The following is a 19,001-nucleotide window of genomic DNA, read 5'->3' as shown; positions in this document are numbered from 1 at the left end:
CAAAATTTGACAAAACATTGTCGAAATCTAAAAAAATTACGCCTCTTACACTCAATAGAGAATATGTCGGTCAATAGAGAAAATTCAGAAGTATATTTTGCTTCAAAAAGATCTGTAGTACAAGCCAGAAAATTAGGAAAAAAAAGTGGAATACTATCAAAACTTTCTCCAAAATTGGGTGGAAAACTTAGCAAAGATGTAATTGCAGAGGTTATTTAGTTCTATCAATGCGATGAATATTAAAGGGTGTGTCCAGGAAAGAAAGAGTTTGTTTTAGTTAAAGACGATGGTTTAAAGCAACACATCCAAAAACGACATTTGCTAGTCAATATGAAAGAACTTCATATTGAGTTTAAAAAGAAACGTTATCTTAAAGTTAGATATTCAAAATTTTGGTGTATTCCTGTGGGTGATGCTTCTAGTCTGCATGCAGTTTGTGTTTGCCAGTACCATCAAAAAATAAAGCTCCTTGTACAGAAAATTCCCGGAATTGCTGATTACAAAAGCTTATTGAAATTAATGGTTTGTAGCATTGAAAATAGAGATTGTTTAATGCATAGCTGCGATAACTATCCTGGAAAAGAGGTTTTGTTAGATTACATTGACACTTTGTTTAATATAATTGAAATTAGTGAAGTTAATTTTGATCAAGGGCAAAAAGAAAATTTCCAATGTTCTTTAGCACCAGCAACTTTATCGCTAGATGAATTTATGAAAATTAAAATTTATTAAAATCAACAGTTAGACAATTTACGAAGACATTTTATATCAACAAGTCAAGCCACCTACTTCCAAAATTTGAAAACTAATTTAAAAGAAAAACAAGGTTTAGTTCTTTTTGCAGAAAACCAGTGCTTTCTAATACAGGATGCAGTGCAAGGTTTTCTCTGGAATAACAGCAAGGAATCTATGCACTCCTTTGTTGCACCCCTTTGTTGTTCTCCTTTGTTGCTTATTTTATAAAAGACGAAAAGCTTGATAGTCAAAGTTATTGTGATCGGATCATCTGAAACATGGAACATATGCTGTTCAATGCTTTATCAATACTAAAACATTATCAACTTATGCTACCATAAACAAGATTTTGACATTAATGTAGAGTGGCACTTTTTTGAAACATGGCATGGTAAAAGTCCTTGTGATGGAGTTGGTGGAACGGTAAAACGTCTTGTTGCACAAGCCAGTCTACAGTCACTCAACAATCCTATTGACGCATCAAGCAAAATAAACAGCTGTTGTGTTCAACACTTCAAATATAACTATTATTATTTTTGTTGACAAAGTTTCAATAGAAACTCATATAACAATTTGGAAGAGAGAGACTATTCTCCTTCTACAATACCTGGGACATGAAACCACCACAGTTTTATACCAATGTCTCTAAAAATAAAATAAAAATAAGAAGAGTTTGATTTGATAGTATCTGCACTTATGTGGATTTTTCTACTTGCAGAATTTTTAATAATAAAATTTTAAGTTACACAGTCGGGAACAAATGTGGACAAATGCCTGCATTTATGATGCTCAATAGTATTTAAAAAAATATTCTTAGTATTTCAGCATCAAGATCTTCATAATAAATTTATGAAAAAGTCTTCTTTAAGTAACCAATTCACGTGACCATGCAGAGGTGATCTCTGTTGGGTCTCCCTGATGCATATTTTATGCAAAGCAAAATCTTTTAAAGTCTAGTTTAACAGACAAAGATTTTATAATATTGACTTAAAAGAAATCAATGAGATTATTTTATTGTCTGAGAAGTTTAATTTTTTGTGAATTTTATAAATTTTGTTTATTGTTTTAAAGAAATTTTATTGTCTAAATAACTAAAAAGAAAATTGAACTGAAGTTTGAAGTTATATATAAAAAAATATTCCAAAGTTATATATAAACAAATCTTGTAAAATATTTATTGTAATACGTTTGTATTTAAATGTTTGTAAACTTTTTACATCACTGCAATTTAAAAATTGCTAAACATCTTTTTTGTTTTTCATTTAAAAAAGATTATAAGTTTTTATCCATTGGGATTATAAAGCTATAACCGTTGATATTTTTTAATTATTTTTTTATAACAAATAACATTATTTAATTCAATGCATTTATTTATTTTGTTAACTTCAGACTTTTTTATTGAAAATTTACCTGACTTTTAGAGACTATCTTTTGAGATTATAAATAAGTGCCCTTTTATTTTTTTGGTTTTTATTAATCAACACAAGTTGATTGATGCGTATTAGAAATTTTATCAACAAAAAAAGTGCCATCATAGCATACTTTTAAAACCTAAATAATTATTAATTTTGTAAATATAATTAATTTGGTGATTAAGTATCACCAAATTAATTGTATTTACAAAAACAAATTAATAATATTTGAATAATAACTTCTTTTTATTTAAATAAGTGAAATTTTAAAATACTCTAACGTCGGTCATTCATGGATAAACAAAAAAGAAGACAGCCTGCAGGAAAGTTGTGAATTAATGTTATTTGAAAAATTTGACATTGTAAATATAAACTTATGTTGTGTTTGTAAAAGTTACTGGCAGCTTTAATGGTATATTTACCCATAAATTTTATTATTTTTGTAATAAATACTCACCATGGTATTTTATTTGAATAAAGAATTTGTTTATAATTTCAAAATTAACCTGTTTTAAAATAAAATATTTGGTGAATTTTCATGCAAATTTTGATTTTAAAATTTACTTTATCTAAGTTTATATCACTGATGTGAACTAATCACAAAACAATAAGACATATTGCAATGCACTGAAATAGTTATTTTGCAAGTTAATATATCTATGTCATCTATGGTTTTACGCGAGAAAGCACGGTTTGCTGTGGACAAACGGTATGATTAATAGAAAAGCAGCTGCAACATTTGCCTATAAAAGATCTAATTTTATCGACAGATGATGAGTGACAGCAACTAGGATATTTTAGTAAAAGTTTTAATATTTATGAGTGATACTGGTTTTTCTTTTGACTAGACTTGAAAAAGTCTGTTTTGTCAAAGGCTACTTAGTTAATTCAAATCAAATATGTTTTGATGGCGGCGAAGTTACACTTCTCCAGTCATTTATTACTCATTTATTAAACGTAAATTTATTATTTACTCATTTATTAAACGTCATTGTAACAAGCTATTGCTCAGAACTTCAAATAATATCCCGTCAAACCGTGTAATGCCGATGCAGCATGGCACTATTGATTGATGGTAGGTACAAAAATTATGTTAATATATATATTTTATAAGAAACTTTTTTTCTAATTAAAAAAAAAGGCGTCATTCTTAAATTCAATTTTTTGCAATATTTACGAACCGTCCCTTTTATATAAACTGCTCAACTTTAATGCATTTTAATTATTTTATGATTTAAATGATTTTGTTATATTTTTAATATAATCAAGGCTTGCACAAGTTTCTGATACGTAAACATTTAAATGGATTCGCAACTGAGCCATTCCAACTTTTTAATTGCGATGAATTTTTGCGGTCCGACGCTGGTTCACTGTTTGTTTTCCAAAGTCGTCAGCCGCTAATGGTTCGCTATAGGTTAGCTGTAGGTAAGCCATTTTCGACTAGCCAACTCAAATCTGCATTTGGTCCACTTTTAGTATGCCGACTTTGAAAGTGCGCTATGCAAAGCCTTCTTTCGGCCCATCTATATACAACCAGCGTCGGTGCGCCGCTAACGAACTTTTATTATTTTTCTTATAGGATAGCCATCTTCAGTTATAATTAAATATTTAAAATTTGTTAAAATACTTATAAAAGTGTTTAAAAAACAATACAAAATGTAATTTTTTTAGCACAAACTAATATTAATATAGTTTTCAAAACGCAATGAAAATTATTAAAAAGTGTAATATATCATAATATGAAGGAAAAAATACCAAAGAATAGCTTAAATAGATACCTTAATATGTATAGAAAGTAGTAGCTAAATAAAAATTATGATTTGGGTGTTGTATTACTTTGCCGCACCATACACTTTACTTTATTATTTTGCCCACTCAGAATCCCTAATTTGAACTCTTTCAATAGACTCAGATGAAGAAAAGATATCAAGATTCACAATATTTTATATATATATAGTTGATTTCAATAAAAAAGACAGGGTATAACTATTTTTAAATATATATTTTGATATAGTAATATTATTATATCAAAATATATTTAAATAGTATAGTGGTTCTAAAACAAATATAATTAAATAATAGTAAGTACTATTTTATAGTAGTTGTTTTATTTGTTTTATTTAATAAAGTATTTTTGGTCAAAACAACACAAGAAAGTAGCTTATGTGGATCTTAAAAGCAAATTAGACAATGTTTTCATCACAGAATTAATATACTTAAAAGTACTTATGTCTTTCCCCTATGTAAATAATAATGATTTTGAATTAAATTATGAAAGGTTTCAAACAAAATTTCTCAGGCCGTAATTCTTCAGTTTGGAATATTGGCAGGGTTTATAATTTTTAACACATATCTGATCTTTTTACTTAGAAGATACATTTTTTTTTGTGATGAGTATTTAACAACTATTTTTTGCAACTGTTTTTTTTTATTCATCTTTTTCTTTACAGACTTGATATTTGTTTGAGTTGTTATTTTGATTCATACAACCTGATGTTTGTATTTAGCTTTTGATTGAGGAGCTTTTTAATAAAATCCTGCAGTACTAATTGGTGAAAAAAACTACAACAACAGCAAAAAGAAAAACAGGAAACTGCTTTCTACATTAAGTGTATATTAAATCAAAAAATTTTCTTCAGTTTAAAACATCTTCTTTACAATAAACATATGAAATATCAAGTTTTTTATAGTATAATTTTTTTTTGTAGGTTTTAAAAACTAAAGACAGTATTTATTCAAAGAAAATCTTTTTTTTTTCTACAACTTTTTGTGTAAAAGTATTTAGTTTAATAAGTATTAGGTTATTGATCAAAAGCTTGTGTATAAGATAAATGAGGTGTTTCACTGTTTTGAAGCTTTTTTTTAAATAGTTGATATGATCAAACAGGCTACTGTTTGATCATATCAACTATTTAAAAATTAAACTGTATGAAATAAAAAGAATGTACGATGCTTAAATTTTTGAAATAGAAAGAACTACTTCGGTGCTAAACTTCTAAAGCAGATGAGAGAAAATCCAAAGAAATCTAAGAAGGTTCAGCTACAAATGTGGAAGTATGCTTGTGATTTAATTTTATGCTTCTGATTACCATTATCTTTTTTCAGGTTTAGATTTTTTCTAATTCTGATGTGCACTTTAGGATTATGCTTTTTTGATATTAAAAAAAAAAAAACTTCCTGAGTCATAAATCGATGAACTTCAGTTAGAAAACATTGCAAAAATGTTCAATTTCTTTAGGTTGTAGAAAAAGATCACCCCGCAATTAAAATTACGAATAGTCATTTATTAAATTTTGTTACTGCTACTACTAATACGTGTGGCTTTGCTGAAAACCATTTAAAACTTGTATTGATTAGAAGTGTTTTGAACTTTAGAACATTTTGGAAAATACCAGAATATTTTAGACAACTTTAGAACATTCTGGAACAATTTAAAACATTCTGGAACATTTAGGAATATTCTAGAACAATTTAGAATATTCTAGAACGATAAAGAACATTCTGGAACAATTTAGAATATTATAGAACAATTTAGACTGTGTTTAGATAGCTGCTTATCTAATTTTATAGTTATTATAGAAACAACACACGGCAACGTACAAGCCTAGCGATAGTAGCATTCAGAAGAACAAGGATGTTTGGACCAATAATCTAGATAATAAGAAGAAGAATGGTCTCTTTGGAAGAGTATTCATTGGAAGAAAAGCGCAGAATGCCTCTCCAAAAGCAAATTATCGGACCCTACCATTTCCTTGGACCAAAAATCAAAGGAAGAAAGGAGTGAATAGCGGAAATTTCCAAAGAAGCCATCAAATTATGGAAGAATAAACTAAATATTCCTAATGTATCTGATCAAGTTAAACGAGAAAAGCTTGATAAAATACTGAAATTTTACGATGAATTCGTCAAGTGGGGAAGCGACGAACCCCTTGATGAAATTTTTGATATTACTAAAGTGGATAGAACATGGTTATCTTCCGAGGACAAGCGATTGTACCATCTCCAAGCGGAAAGCAAAGGAACAGCAGGATACTCTACAGGCCAAGCGGCCAGTAAAGAAACGATCCATTTCTCTAAAAGACAAGAACTTTCTAATAGGTCATCCAACTCATCATCTTACTAACCTGGTTTTAGTGATTCTGACTCTGAGGCTGACGACAGTGAATATGAAAACGGTGAAGAAGAAGAAGATGAGACTACTCCTACACCAAGCAGAAAATATCATAAAATCAAAATTACAGTCAACTTGGTGACCTACACAAGAGTATCAACAAACAAAGCTGCTAACATATGCAAGCAATTGGCTTGAGAAAGCATTTACGTCCCAACCCCATGCCAATCAGCTATTTACAAGTTAACAATCAAAGAGGTCATCAAGTCAAAAAAAGCAATGATTGAAAAGTTGCATATGGAAAGTTGGTCCTTACACTTTGATGGCAAGCACATCAACGGAATCGTTTATCAAGTGGTTTTCCTTAAAAATAAAAGAAGAGAAATCAAATTGGATGTCCTGGGCTTAGTATAATATGGCAAACTATTGCTCAAGGTATTTTCAAAGTCCTCAATGAATTTCACCTATGGAATTCAATACAGATGCTTGTTGCAGATACCATCAGCGTTAACACTAGAAAAAAAAAATGATGGTGTTATAATATTGCAACGAATGTTCACAGAGAAACGCATCAACAAACCTCAGTTAATTTTCGAAACATCAGGCTGGAGAGATGATATGAAATTTTATCTCACTGTGTGAGTGTTCCAATTTTTTGATGAAAAGGGATATTTTCCATTGATCAAGTTTTAGAAATTACCCAACATCCGCAATGTGAGGTAGAATTTTAACCCTAGCTATCCTGGCCTTTTTTAAAGGTAATTTAAGCCATCCTAATTTAACTGTTTTTTTAAGGTAAATTAAACTGTCATTTTTTAGGTTTTATTATATTGAATGACAGTTTCATTTTTAAAAAAATAACATATTTGATATTATAATAAGTTTGAGTTGACGGTCTGGTGTTTTACTTTAAAAAAATGCAGGTGTCAGGTAATATGTGTATTACTTTACTTTTAATTGTTTTTTAAAGGTATTTTAACAGCTTTTTAATAAACTATGCTTTTATTTTTTTTAAACTAGGTATTAATGTTAACATTATACTGATATTGGTTTTTTTTACATTTTGTTGAATGTAGATACACTCATGCCGTGGAGTTACTTGTTATCAACTCGCTATTTGATACAAGCCCTTCAAAAGGTGTCTTTAAAGGCTGAAAATGTTAGTTTATTATGTATTTTCTAGTATCTCGTAACTGGTTGATTACTATATATCAATTAATGTATCAGTGTCTTATTTAGAAACTCTAGCAAATTCTTAACTCCTATATTTGCCACTGTTCTGTGAAATTTAGTGCACTTCTATTTAACAATAATTGTGTAAGTAAAAATGCAAACAAATAAATTTTTATATAAAATCAAATTTCAAAACTGTAAATAAAGAATAAATGCAATATAATAAGTTTAATTTAAAAGGTGATATTTAAACGACATCACCCCTCCCCTCCATTGCCCGTCAAAGCCCTTTTTTTGGTTATATGATATATCACTTTTTTTTTTTAATTTTTAACAAAATTTTTGTTTTAGCGTAAACGATGTATATATATATACACCGTTTACGGTAAAACAAAAATTTCCATAAAAATAATAATAAAAAAGTTCGGTTTTATAAAAATCAAGATTAACTTTTCTTCTTTCAAAAAAAAAATTTGTGTATATATGTTTCTAAAAAGAGACTCCTCAAAAATACGTTTGCCTAACGCTACCTCAAAAAAAGTTAAAAGTAATGAAAAAAAGAATTTTAGCACAAAAATTAGTTCCGTAAATCGCTATTTCTACGTACCTAATACATATATATATATATATATATATATATATATATATATATATATATATATATATATATATATATATATATATATATATATATATATATATATATATATATATATATACCCAGCAAACATTGTTTTAAAGGATTTCCAGTTAACCTCATCGGTTACTTAGTGGACCACAAGTGGCAGCCGCTATAAATGGCAAGCCAATAATTTTCCGACATTTTAATGGTGGTTAATTATCGGCAAGCCACTTTTTTTCTGTTATAGCATGTTAACTGGGTATATACATATATATATACATATATATATATATATATATATATATATATATATATATATATATATATATATATATATATATATATATATATATATATATATATATATATGTATATATATATATATATATATATATATATATATATATATATATATATATATATATATATATATATATATATATATATATATATATATATATATATATACTCTGAAACGTATAATATAATCCATAATATTAACTGATATAGTATAATCTTCAAAACTATATGATGTAATATACAAGATGTATAAACGTTAAAATTATGTAATCAATAGCAAGAAAAGAATCTAAATTCTATAACTTAAATATTCAACTATTGTCTTTCTAGAAAGCTCTCCATGGTTCTCTCTGAACTCTGAAGTTAAGAATCTGCTCAGTGTTTTCAACATATTATGATAAACAGATTTGCAACATCGCTTAGAAAATACCCCTAATGACAGCATGGTTTTATTTAAAAACATGACAAGATGGTGTTCATTTAATAGAAAGATTGTGGTTGAATGTAGTTTTCACATACTCTTGGTTTTCCTAAATTGATATTTTAAAAGACGCCACTTAATATACACAAAAATTAAAAGTTTATTTTTAAATGTATGAGTTGTTTATTCATTTACGTAACTGGTACCTTCAACATCCTTATATATGTTGCAATGGCATCAGCATTACCGTCATAGTCTCATTCCGAAACACATGTTTACAACTAAATATAGTGTCATTTGTGAGAAATTGCTTTTGAATCAATAAATATAATTTTTTTTAATTATAACTTACTTTTATTATATAAATACTTTGTAAAATTAAGTAAATTTAAAATTTACCTGCAGAAAAAGACTTTAACAGTTCAACAACTGGAAGCTAAGAAGAAAAATTATCTAAGATAAATTTTTCCAAATTTGGCAAAAGCTCCTGAATTTTGTTAGCATTGCTGCTATCCAGTCCACCTCCATTATACCCATGGCAAATAATTCCATGTTTTTTCAACCAGAGAGCAACATCAGGTTCCATAAAAAAAAATTTGAAATCTCTGTTATAATCTTTTGTTATAATCAAGAAAATCTCAGTTATAATCATGTAAGTGAAGTTCTGGAGGAGGGATTACATCAAAGACATACATCTTTCTTGACTCAACCAGGAGACACGGATGCATAACATTTTTGTAGAGTTGCAAGGAGCTTTTTTTAAATCCGCTTTCAGTAAAGTTTTTATATATGCTTTTCAGGATATTAAAGGTTCTCAGTTCTCCGAGATTTTTTTTATCGCCATCACAAAATAAACATGAATATTTTCCCCCATGTCTTGACAAACACAAAACTATGTTAAGTAATTTAAGATCTGCGGCAAGGTAGAACTTTAAATCTTTCAGCTTTGTTTTTTTTATAAGAGTTTGAAGATTTGCGTGGCTTCTGTAAACATTTTTTACAAAAGTCAATTTTATAACTTTTTTCACGCCAGTATTCTTGGTTTCTTTTAAGTCTTAATTTATTTCTCTGTTAAAAACATTCATAATAACTTTTAAAGATCCTTAGCCACTATCTATTCCTACATAAATAATAAAGTTATCGATTTCTAGTCCTACCGGTGCAAACATGATTAACTAGGTCTTTGACATACACTAGATCTTTAATGACAGTTTTAATAGTTTTATTTTTCTTTGACTTTATTTTGGATAAAAATTCCACTTTTCCACTGAGTAGTAGTTATCTAGAGCATGTGACAATATCTCAATTTTTTTTAGAAGAATTAGATTCCACACGTAATCTACCCAATATCTTTTCTTAATTCCATTATATTGAACCAATAGTAAAGTTTGACATATAATTCTTTCTTCTGATATTATAGAAAGTCAGGCTAGAGTTTTAAGGGTTGGCATTTTACCATCCGCAGACTCAAAGGAGTTCCTCCAGTCGACAATAAACAGTGCTGCCTAACTCAATACTTTTAAATTGTTGAATTTCTTTAAGAGACTTGCTAAGTACTTGCTCAACTTTTTTTAAACCTGAAAATTTACAAATATGTTTTAGGATTACATAGGTTTAAATAAACTATAATAAATATAACAAACTATAAACTAAAAAGTTATAATTACCCAGTGGGCACAGGACCTAAATAAGACGTCTTTTGAACGTTCTAAAGACGTCTAAAACGTTCAAAAGACGTTTAAAAGACGTCTTTTTTACGTCCTGTGCCCACTGGGTAAGCTCTTACCTCTTGACATTAGCAGTATTTTTAGGTTCTGTACAATATCTCTCTTACAACATGGATGTCGAATTCCACATCCAATTCTCTAATAACAAGTACAAACATTATTATCTCCTCTTGTATCTCCTTTTTTTTTTCTAAAAACTTTTTTTTTGTATAACTTTTGCTTACTCTTTTTGTCTAATTCATAGCATGTTAGCATTATTTAGGCTCTTTCCGGTGCTCTTTAATAAGACATAAAACTACATAACTACATAAAAAAAAAGGAAAAAAATTGTACCTAATTAAACAATCAATTATGTCTTTCATTAATTTTTTTTTCTTTTGTTTTCTCGATGTTTTTAATTCTTGAAAATACTTTTAAGGGGTAAACAGATTTTATCTGTTGACCAGTCTTGCACCCCTTCTTCATCTATTAGTATTCTTGTATCTCCATCTTTTACCTTCTTTTGTATTTAAGATTCATTAATGTACATGTTTAATACATCCTAAATAAAAAAACTATACTTATTTAAGCTATAATAAAAATTATAAATGTTAAAAAAATTATAATTATAAATGTTTTAAACCTAAATAACTAAACTACATATATGAGTTCTTTATGAATTTCCTGAAGGTTTATAGATCTGGATTTATCTCTTGACATGATGCAGAGCAGGCACATGTTGACACTGTATAACCTTTATTTATATATGTAAACAAATGTTTATTCATATTACCTATAGCTTTAATAAAAGCTTTTATGCATAACATATGCATAAGTAAAAACAAGCATTACCTTTAGATCTTGGAAGAAACCTAATAGGGTTGGAAAGAAGTTTCCAATTATAATTAGTGTTGGCATACAGTTAAATCAAGATTAGTAAAGAATTCCCAGTTACTAGCTCAGTACATTTAAAGTTCTTATCCCAACAACAAACACAAATAAGTTTTCTTGAAGAGAAACGATCCCTTGGTTTTTTTGGCATGTTAACTATATTAATTATGCTAGTTTGAGTATGCAAATAAATAATATGTTAGATTTTTAACGAAAGTATATAAATGCATAGATATTAAATTTAGTAACACTTTGACTAGTTGTACTTTAAATGGTCATATCTTTTGAACGCCAAGATATTTTTTATTGAATTTTTGAGCATGCATCTGAAGTTTGATTTAAATCCACTTTCTTTTATTAATTTTATTTTGATTTATATTGATTTTATTAATGGCATAAGTTTTTTTTAAATAAATAAAATAGGTAAGGTAGAGGGAAAAAATTGCCCTGACCCCCTTTGAAAAATTGGCTTTCTCATTAGGACGTACACCAAACAGTTTGTTTTTTTCATAATATTTTCTATTTAATAGCCCTGAACATCTTATAATAAAATTTTTTGAAGTAATCAAACTTTCAATTCAAACGACCAAGAATTGACTAGTGTGCGTTAAATTTTCATCTATTTAATCGTCCTTTAGTACATCGAGTAGCTTAGCTTGAAAACCTAATTGAACAGAAATGTTGCGCATATCTCTGTTTAACCCTAAAGTTTTTAATCATTTATATTTCAAAATTTTTTCAAATAGTCTTCATTATTCTTTTAATGTGCAGTTAAATAACTAAACATTATTAATAAAGAAATAAAAAAAAATTGAGCTAAAATAGACTTTGTTTAATTAACAATCAAAATTAATATAAAAAATCAAGCAAAAAGCGTTAATTCATTTGCATTTTGCTTGAAAAATGGGTTTGTGGTTGAAATTAGGCTTTGTAAGTTACAGTTTCAAGAAATTCTAAACACTTTTTTTGTTATTTTAGAAGCCTAATTTTTTTTTATCAGATAACATGTTTATTCAAACACTCTATTAATTCATAAAGATTTATAGGAAGCAAATCGTAATTGTTAACATTTATATGTTTCTACTTAGTATTTATTGAAAGATAAACAAAACAAAGATTAAACAGAAATAACTTTCTTAACACTAATAGCTAAAAGTCAATCGAAAAACAATAAAGCAAACCTGATTTGAAATTATTTTTCAGTTGTAATAATTTGAACTGATTTTCAAACTATAACATTTCAAAATTATTTCGCTCATTTTCTGTAAATGTTTACAGAAAATGAGCAAAATGCTAGAAAATGATTATGCTTCCAAAGTCAACAAAAAACCACTTCAAAGTTCATTTCCCTACCTTGATGTAGCTGGGATAAAGCTATATTGAAACATCTTAAAGGATGTTGAAACAAATCAATGTATCTAGAGTTAATGAAGATCAAAATTTTACAAACGGAATAATGTTTGACATTCGTAAATGGTATACTTTTTAAAGAATAAAGATTTCTTTTTATTTCTTAAATCTATTGTCTCGGAATTAACAGAAGTCTTGTTAAGGCAAACAAGTTCTAAGAATTTCAGGAGTGTCGTAAATACTTTCGAGAAGAAATCAAAAACAGATCAAAAAAACAATAATAAACTTTTTTTTATAAACCATTTTTGTTTCAACAAAAAAAAAGTAAAACCTATACATCTCCCAAAAATAAACTTCTACAGACTATAATTAGTTATCAAAATCAAAAATAAACTTCAGCAGACTATAAGTAGCTATCAAAATCAAAAATAAACTTCAACAGACTATTAGTAGTTATCAAAATCAAAAATAAACTTCAGCAGACTATAAGTAGTTATCAAAATCAAAAATAAACTTCAACAGACTATTAGTAGTTATCAAAATCAAAAATAAACTTCAGCAGACTATAAGTAGTTATCAAAATCAAAAATAAACTTCAACAGACTATAAGTAGTTATCAAAATCAAAAATAAACTTCAACAGACTATAAGTAGTTATTAAAATCAAAAATAAACTTCTACAGATTATTAGTAGTTATCAAAATCAAAAATAAACTTCAACAGACTATAAGTAGTTATCAAAATCAAAAATAAACTTCAACAGACTATAAGTAGTTATCAAAATCAAAAAACTCTCTTCTTTTGAAACTGTTACTACCAATTTAAAAATCATGGAAAACAAAATTTAAAATCTATAAAAAGAAAGAAGTATCCTCCTTGGTGAAGTTCCTAAAAAAGATTATGCAATAAAACCTCTTCAAAATCAAATTGAAGAAACTAATAGATCAAAGATTCAACTTAATAAAATATATGGCGGAATTAGGGGTGAAATAAAAAAGAAAAAAAAACAACGTTTTTTTAAATTCTATTAAAAAGTGAAATACTTTTTAATAGATTATTAAAAAGTGAAATACTTAAAAAAGTGAAATACTATTAAAAAGTGAAATACTTTTTAATAGAACTGAATTTATTAGAACTGAATTTATTAGACAAAGATGTTACAACAAACATTATTAACATAATTACATAGTCATACACTGTAGAAAATATAACTTAACGGTTATATAATCGTTAGTGAAAAATTTAGCATTATGTAAACCGTTATGTTAGTAAAAAATATGTCTTAAGCATTATGTTTCCCAAAATTATTTTCATATTCATTTGTCTATGAAAGGCATTATGTTTTACCATTATGTTAGCCGTTATTTTAGTTTAATTATGTAATAATATGATATATTTAGAAAGATAGAAAAATTTGTTAAAAAGGCAAATTTTTTGTTATGTGTTTAAGATATTTTTTTATAATGAAAATTTATCGAAAATGATTTGGAATACGAATGTAAATGATCTTGTTGCAGTTGCTTTTCTTAAACAATTTAGAGGTATTGATGTCTGGCCTTTGTTATTTTTTGCTCAGCAAGTATTCTTAAAACAGTTTTGAATATTATCTATTGTTGAATTGATTCAACTTTATTGTATATGAATTTTATGCATCTGTCAGGTCAGGTTATCCTGCTACTGATAACATGAAACCCAGTACAATCTGCTTCATGTCCTGCTGCCTTGCAGGATACGCCTTTTTAGGCAAAGGCTAGGAGATGCCAACTCCAACTTAAAACACCTCCTGCCTTGGGGTTCTTGTTGAGTAAAGGCTAAATATGGTGTCTCGATAAAAATACTCTTCTTGGGCAGATATTAAATGCATACGGCTACTGTCTTGTAGAAGGCCTCTTTGTAAAAGACTTAAGGGGTAAACAGATTCTATCTGTTGACTAGCCTCGCACCCTTTTTTTTATCTGTTAGACAAGCGCAGATGTATTTTTAATACATTGTTTCCAGTTTAAGATGTTGACTGTTGGATCTTCTTGACTCAATGCATGGGTTTTGCTTGCATCTCTGTTTTTATGACTAGGCAACTCATTATTTTTTCTCCTATTGAGGGTACAGCTCTAAAGCTCAGTTTTATGGTTTTAAGGTCGGCTGGTAGTCAGGTTTCCCGAACTCTGTAGTAGCTCTCAGAGAGGCTGATTCCATCATTACTTTTGGTGTGCATTGCCAAGGCGTGGTCCCAAAAAATAACGCCTGACTACTGTGACTCTCTTGTTGCCATGCTTCGAAGAATAGAAGCCGTCCTCAAAGCCGGAGGAAGACAATCGAGGTACTAGCAACTCTTTTCTGGTGTGAGCTACTTGTTGGTTTTTTCGAAAGTGTGTCATTGGCTTATGTGAATGTTGTTTGTTGCCTTTAATTCAATCATATTAAAACCTTAGTGGTCGGATCTTTTTGGCCAGCACTGTATATATATATATATATATATATATATATATATATATATATATATATATATATATATATATATATATATATATATATATATATATATATATATATATATATATATATATATATATATATATATATATATTTGTTTAATGTTTTATTCTAATTTCAGTTTTTAATTATAAAGTAAATCTTTTTGAGAGAAAAGTTAAAATATAGAGTTAAAATAGATTTACTAAACTGATTTTTTTAGTTTTTGCTGCTTATAAAATAGGCCCTCAGTCAGATACGCCGTTTGCGCGTTGGCAAGGCCTGCAGTATAGATTGCCGTGGGAATAATATATAATTTGTTTTCTCTAACTTAAGTAAGAAATTATATGCCCAAAACCAATTATTAACTTTATTTAGTTCATTATTCATATCTGATATCATTTTTTGATATTGTTAGCAAGAATTCGATTTACACAACACTTATCCGAACAAAGGCTTGTTTTAAAACATTAACAATGTTACATAAATCAGTGAAGTTACTCTCATTCCAACACTTTTCAAATATTCTTTCTCAATAAACTCATTCCAATTAATTTGATATTTTGAAATTGCATTTAATTCTTTTTCTCTTTAACTCCTTTGAGAATTAAAATCTATTTAAAAAATTCATTTCGCTTTTGAAATATATGATAAACTTTTTTATTTTATTTAAAGCAAGTAACACACATCTTAGAGTAAAAACATCATGTCCAGTTTTCGAACGCATAATTCAGGGCATCTAATAACTCTTCGTCCGACCAAGTAGTCAAGGAATAGGTTGCCATCTTTACTTTTTTATTGACAATTTTATATTTATAATTTTATTCCAAAACTCAGTAAGCTTGCTCTCATCAAATCCAAATTGCGATCAACAATGACTTCAGAACGCCTTACTAACCTTATAGTGATTTTAATTGAAAACGACCTTGCCAAGACTTAATCGTACGAAAATGTCATCTCTAGTATCGCAAAGAAGAAAGCCCGCAAAGTGAAATTAGTGTGATCTGAATAGTCTTCATAATTAATACTTTACTGATGAAATATTTGTAATATTCCATTGAATTTAAATTGCATTTGTCTTTTTGTTTTATCATAATATGATAACACAAAAAGACAAATGCAATTTAATATATTATATATTATATTTTTATATATTATGTAACCAAGTTCAAATATAGAGTGTTTATGTGCAGCGATAGTTAATACTAAAGCAAAAATAATTATTGTTTTCATTAAACTGTAATGTGATAATAGACATACGGACGATAAAGAGTGAAATTCATGCTTAATTCAATATACCCAGGAACCCGAAGTTTGTGGCACCGAACAAAAATTGACCCTGGGCACCACAAAGTCTCTGTGCGGGCCTGCTCCACATAAAATATTAAATACTCAAAATTGGATATTACATACATATTGCTTTCTATTGGTTAGATAACTTTTAATCTAACTGTAAGTTTTATTAATTATACCATAGAACTTTAGTTTATCTTGTTGGATGCAATGGTCAACTGTATCAAATGTTTTTGATAAACCAATAAAAACTTCGAAAGTAAATTTGTTTTGTTAAAAACCATTAGTTATTTGATTAACTAATTCAATGATTGCGTGCTCAGTTGAGAGATTTTTTTGAAATCTAAACTGGTTTGGGTAAATTAAATTGTTTTTTAGTAACTATAAAGATAACTATATCAATAGACATTTCGTAAAATTCTGGCGCTTTCTTTTTTAATGAGAGAAACACTTGATCCAAAGAGAAAAACCAAAAATGATATAGGAGTCGGACCTAAAGACAAAATATATATTTAGGAAATTAAAAGAATGGACAGTAAAAGCATTTGAAAACAATCAAATACGAAACAATAATAATCCTATGGTACCAGAAGCATATCCTCGCGCTATTATAAGAAAGGATATCCATCAAAATATAACAGCCATGATGGATATTGCCTCATGTAGATCATTCCTTGTCCTATAATTGCTGAGATTAATAAAGTTCAGAAGCTGATCAAAGCAGAGATGTTACATCAAGAAGAAAGGAAATTATATAGTAATTTCGCATGTCTGGTGGGGCCTATTGGCGAATCGAGTTTCATCTAATTCATTACAGTTTCCAGGCTATTTCTGAGACCGCTAAAAAGATTAATAAAAATAGTACAATATTTTGCAAAATGACATCGCGCATGCAACTAGTTACCTCTGAATCTCAGCTAGTGCAGTTTTTAGGCCAGGTGAATAAAAATGAGCAATTGCTTTATTAGTGATGAAAATAACCAGGAAAATTTGATCAAAACTTCCGGAAATTTACTACACTATGATTACATAATAAACAAAATCGCAAAGAATTATACACCTAATTTATTTTATAGTTAAGTAATTCTATTATATTTTATGCAAAAATATATAAGAGTGAAAAACCACGAGAAAAGTTTTGGAAAGATTTCTGATTTTCATTTTTAAATTACTGAAAAATAATTTTCCTGCAATTTATTAGATGTATTTTTTTAATTCTCTTTTGTTATACATATAATTGTGCTACAGCTACTCTGTCACAATATAATGATAGGTCTTTGCAAATGTTAATGCTTAGTCATGTGAAAATCAATACTATCATCACTTAAAGATTCACTGTCATTTCATCATCGTTATCATTGAGTGATAAGGAGCTATGACTTATATTGTATTTATCAACAATCTTTTCTTTTGTAAACATAAATGTTTTTTCTTTTTAGAATTAAGTTTAACCAATATATTATGTAATTTCAAATTGTAAGCAATAAGTAATAACTTTGATGCTCTTGTACCGGTTAAACAATTTCTTTTTTTAGATTTTTGCAATGAAAACTCTTTGTTTGCACGCTCAGCAGATGTAATGCTGCAGTTGCAAGAAAATATTATAAATGCCACTCTCTTCAATAATGTTGTTGGTGTATATGCTCTCCACCATATATCTGGATTACACTCCACACTCAGCTTCCAAATATGTCTGCGACTATCCTGGCTAAATATTCCACTACGAGCTTTAAAATTCATCAACTCATCCAATATAACATCAGCAGCTAGTGTTTCATTTTCAACTATTCTGAATATATGCTGCTCAGCTAAATCATTTCTGAATGATTCGAATATTGACCAAAAAATCTTGGATCAAGCAAATTAGCTGCAAAATGAATAGGTTTTATGACAAAGTCTTCAGGTTTTTTAACACAAGTAGTGATATTCTCTTTTTCTTGTAAAGTCAGCAGTGTTGAGTTTTTCCACACATCAGATATCTCAGTTGTGACATATGAGTACTCAGATTGCGCTGTAACATCGAAAACTGAGGTGACCATCTAGTTATTACAGGAAAAATTAATGTCAAGTTTTTTTCAGAGAATGTAGGCTACAACGCTCAAAGATAATCTTTAGAACATGCTTGTTTTTAAAAAACTTAACTATTTGTTTATTTCGTTTAAGTGTTTCAGAAATTTTGTTGTTCTTCTTTACTAGGTCACAAGCTAGCAAATTTAGACCGTGAGAAAAACAACCATATGTTGATATGAAATCATAATTACTTTCTATCAATTTCCAAACAGCCACAATGGCCGATGCATTGTCAGTGCAAAAAGCTTTTATTTTTCTCTTGCTCGATAAAACGTTTTCATCTTCAATAACTTCAACCATTTGATTAAATATATATTATCCAGTGTGGGAGTTTTCTTTTGGATGAATACTTTTTATGTATATTGGAGTCGGAGTAGCTAACATAACATGTATGTGTGAATCATTATTTATACAAGACCAATCTTTTATCATAAGGCCAAATGTTTCTG

Source organism: Hydra vulgaris, chromosome 12 (assembly GCF_038396675.1).
Source record: "Hydra vulgaris chromosome 12, alternate assembly HydraT2T_AEP".
NCBI classification, from domain to species: domain Eukaryota; kingdom Metazoa; phylum Cnidaria; class Hydrozoa; order Anthoathecata; family Hydridae; genus Hydra; species Hydra vulgaris.
This window is presented reverse-complemented; position numbering follows the sequence as displayed.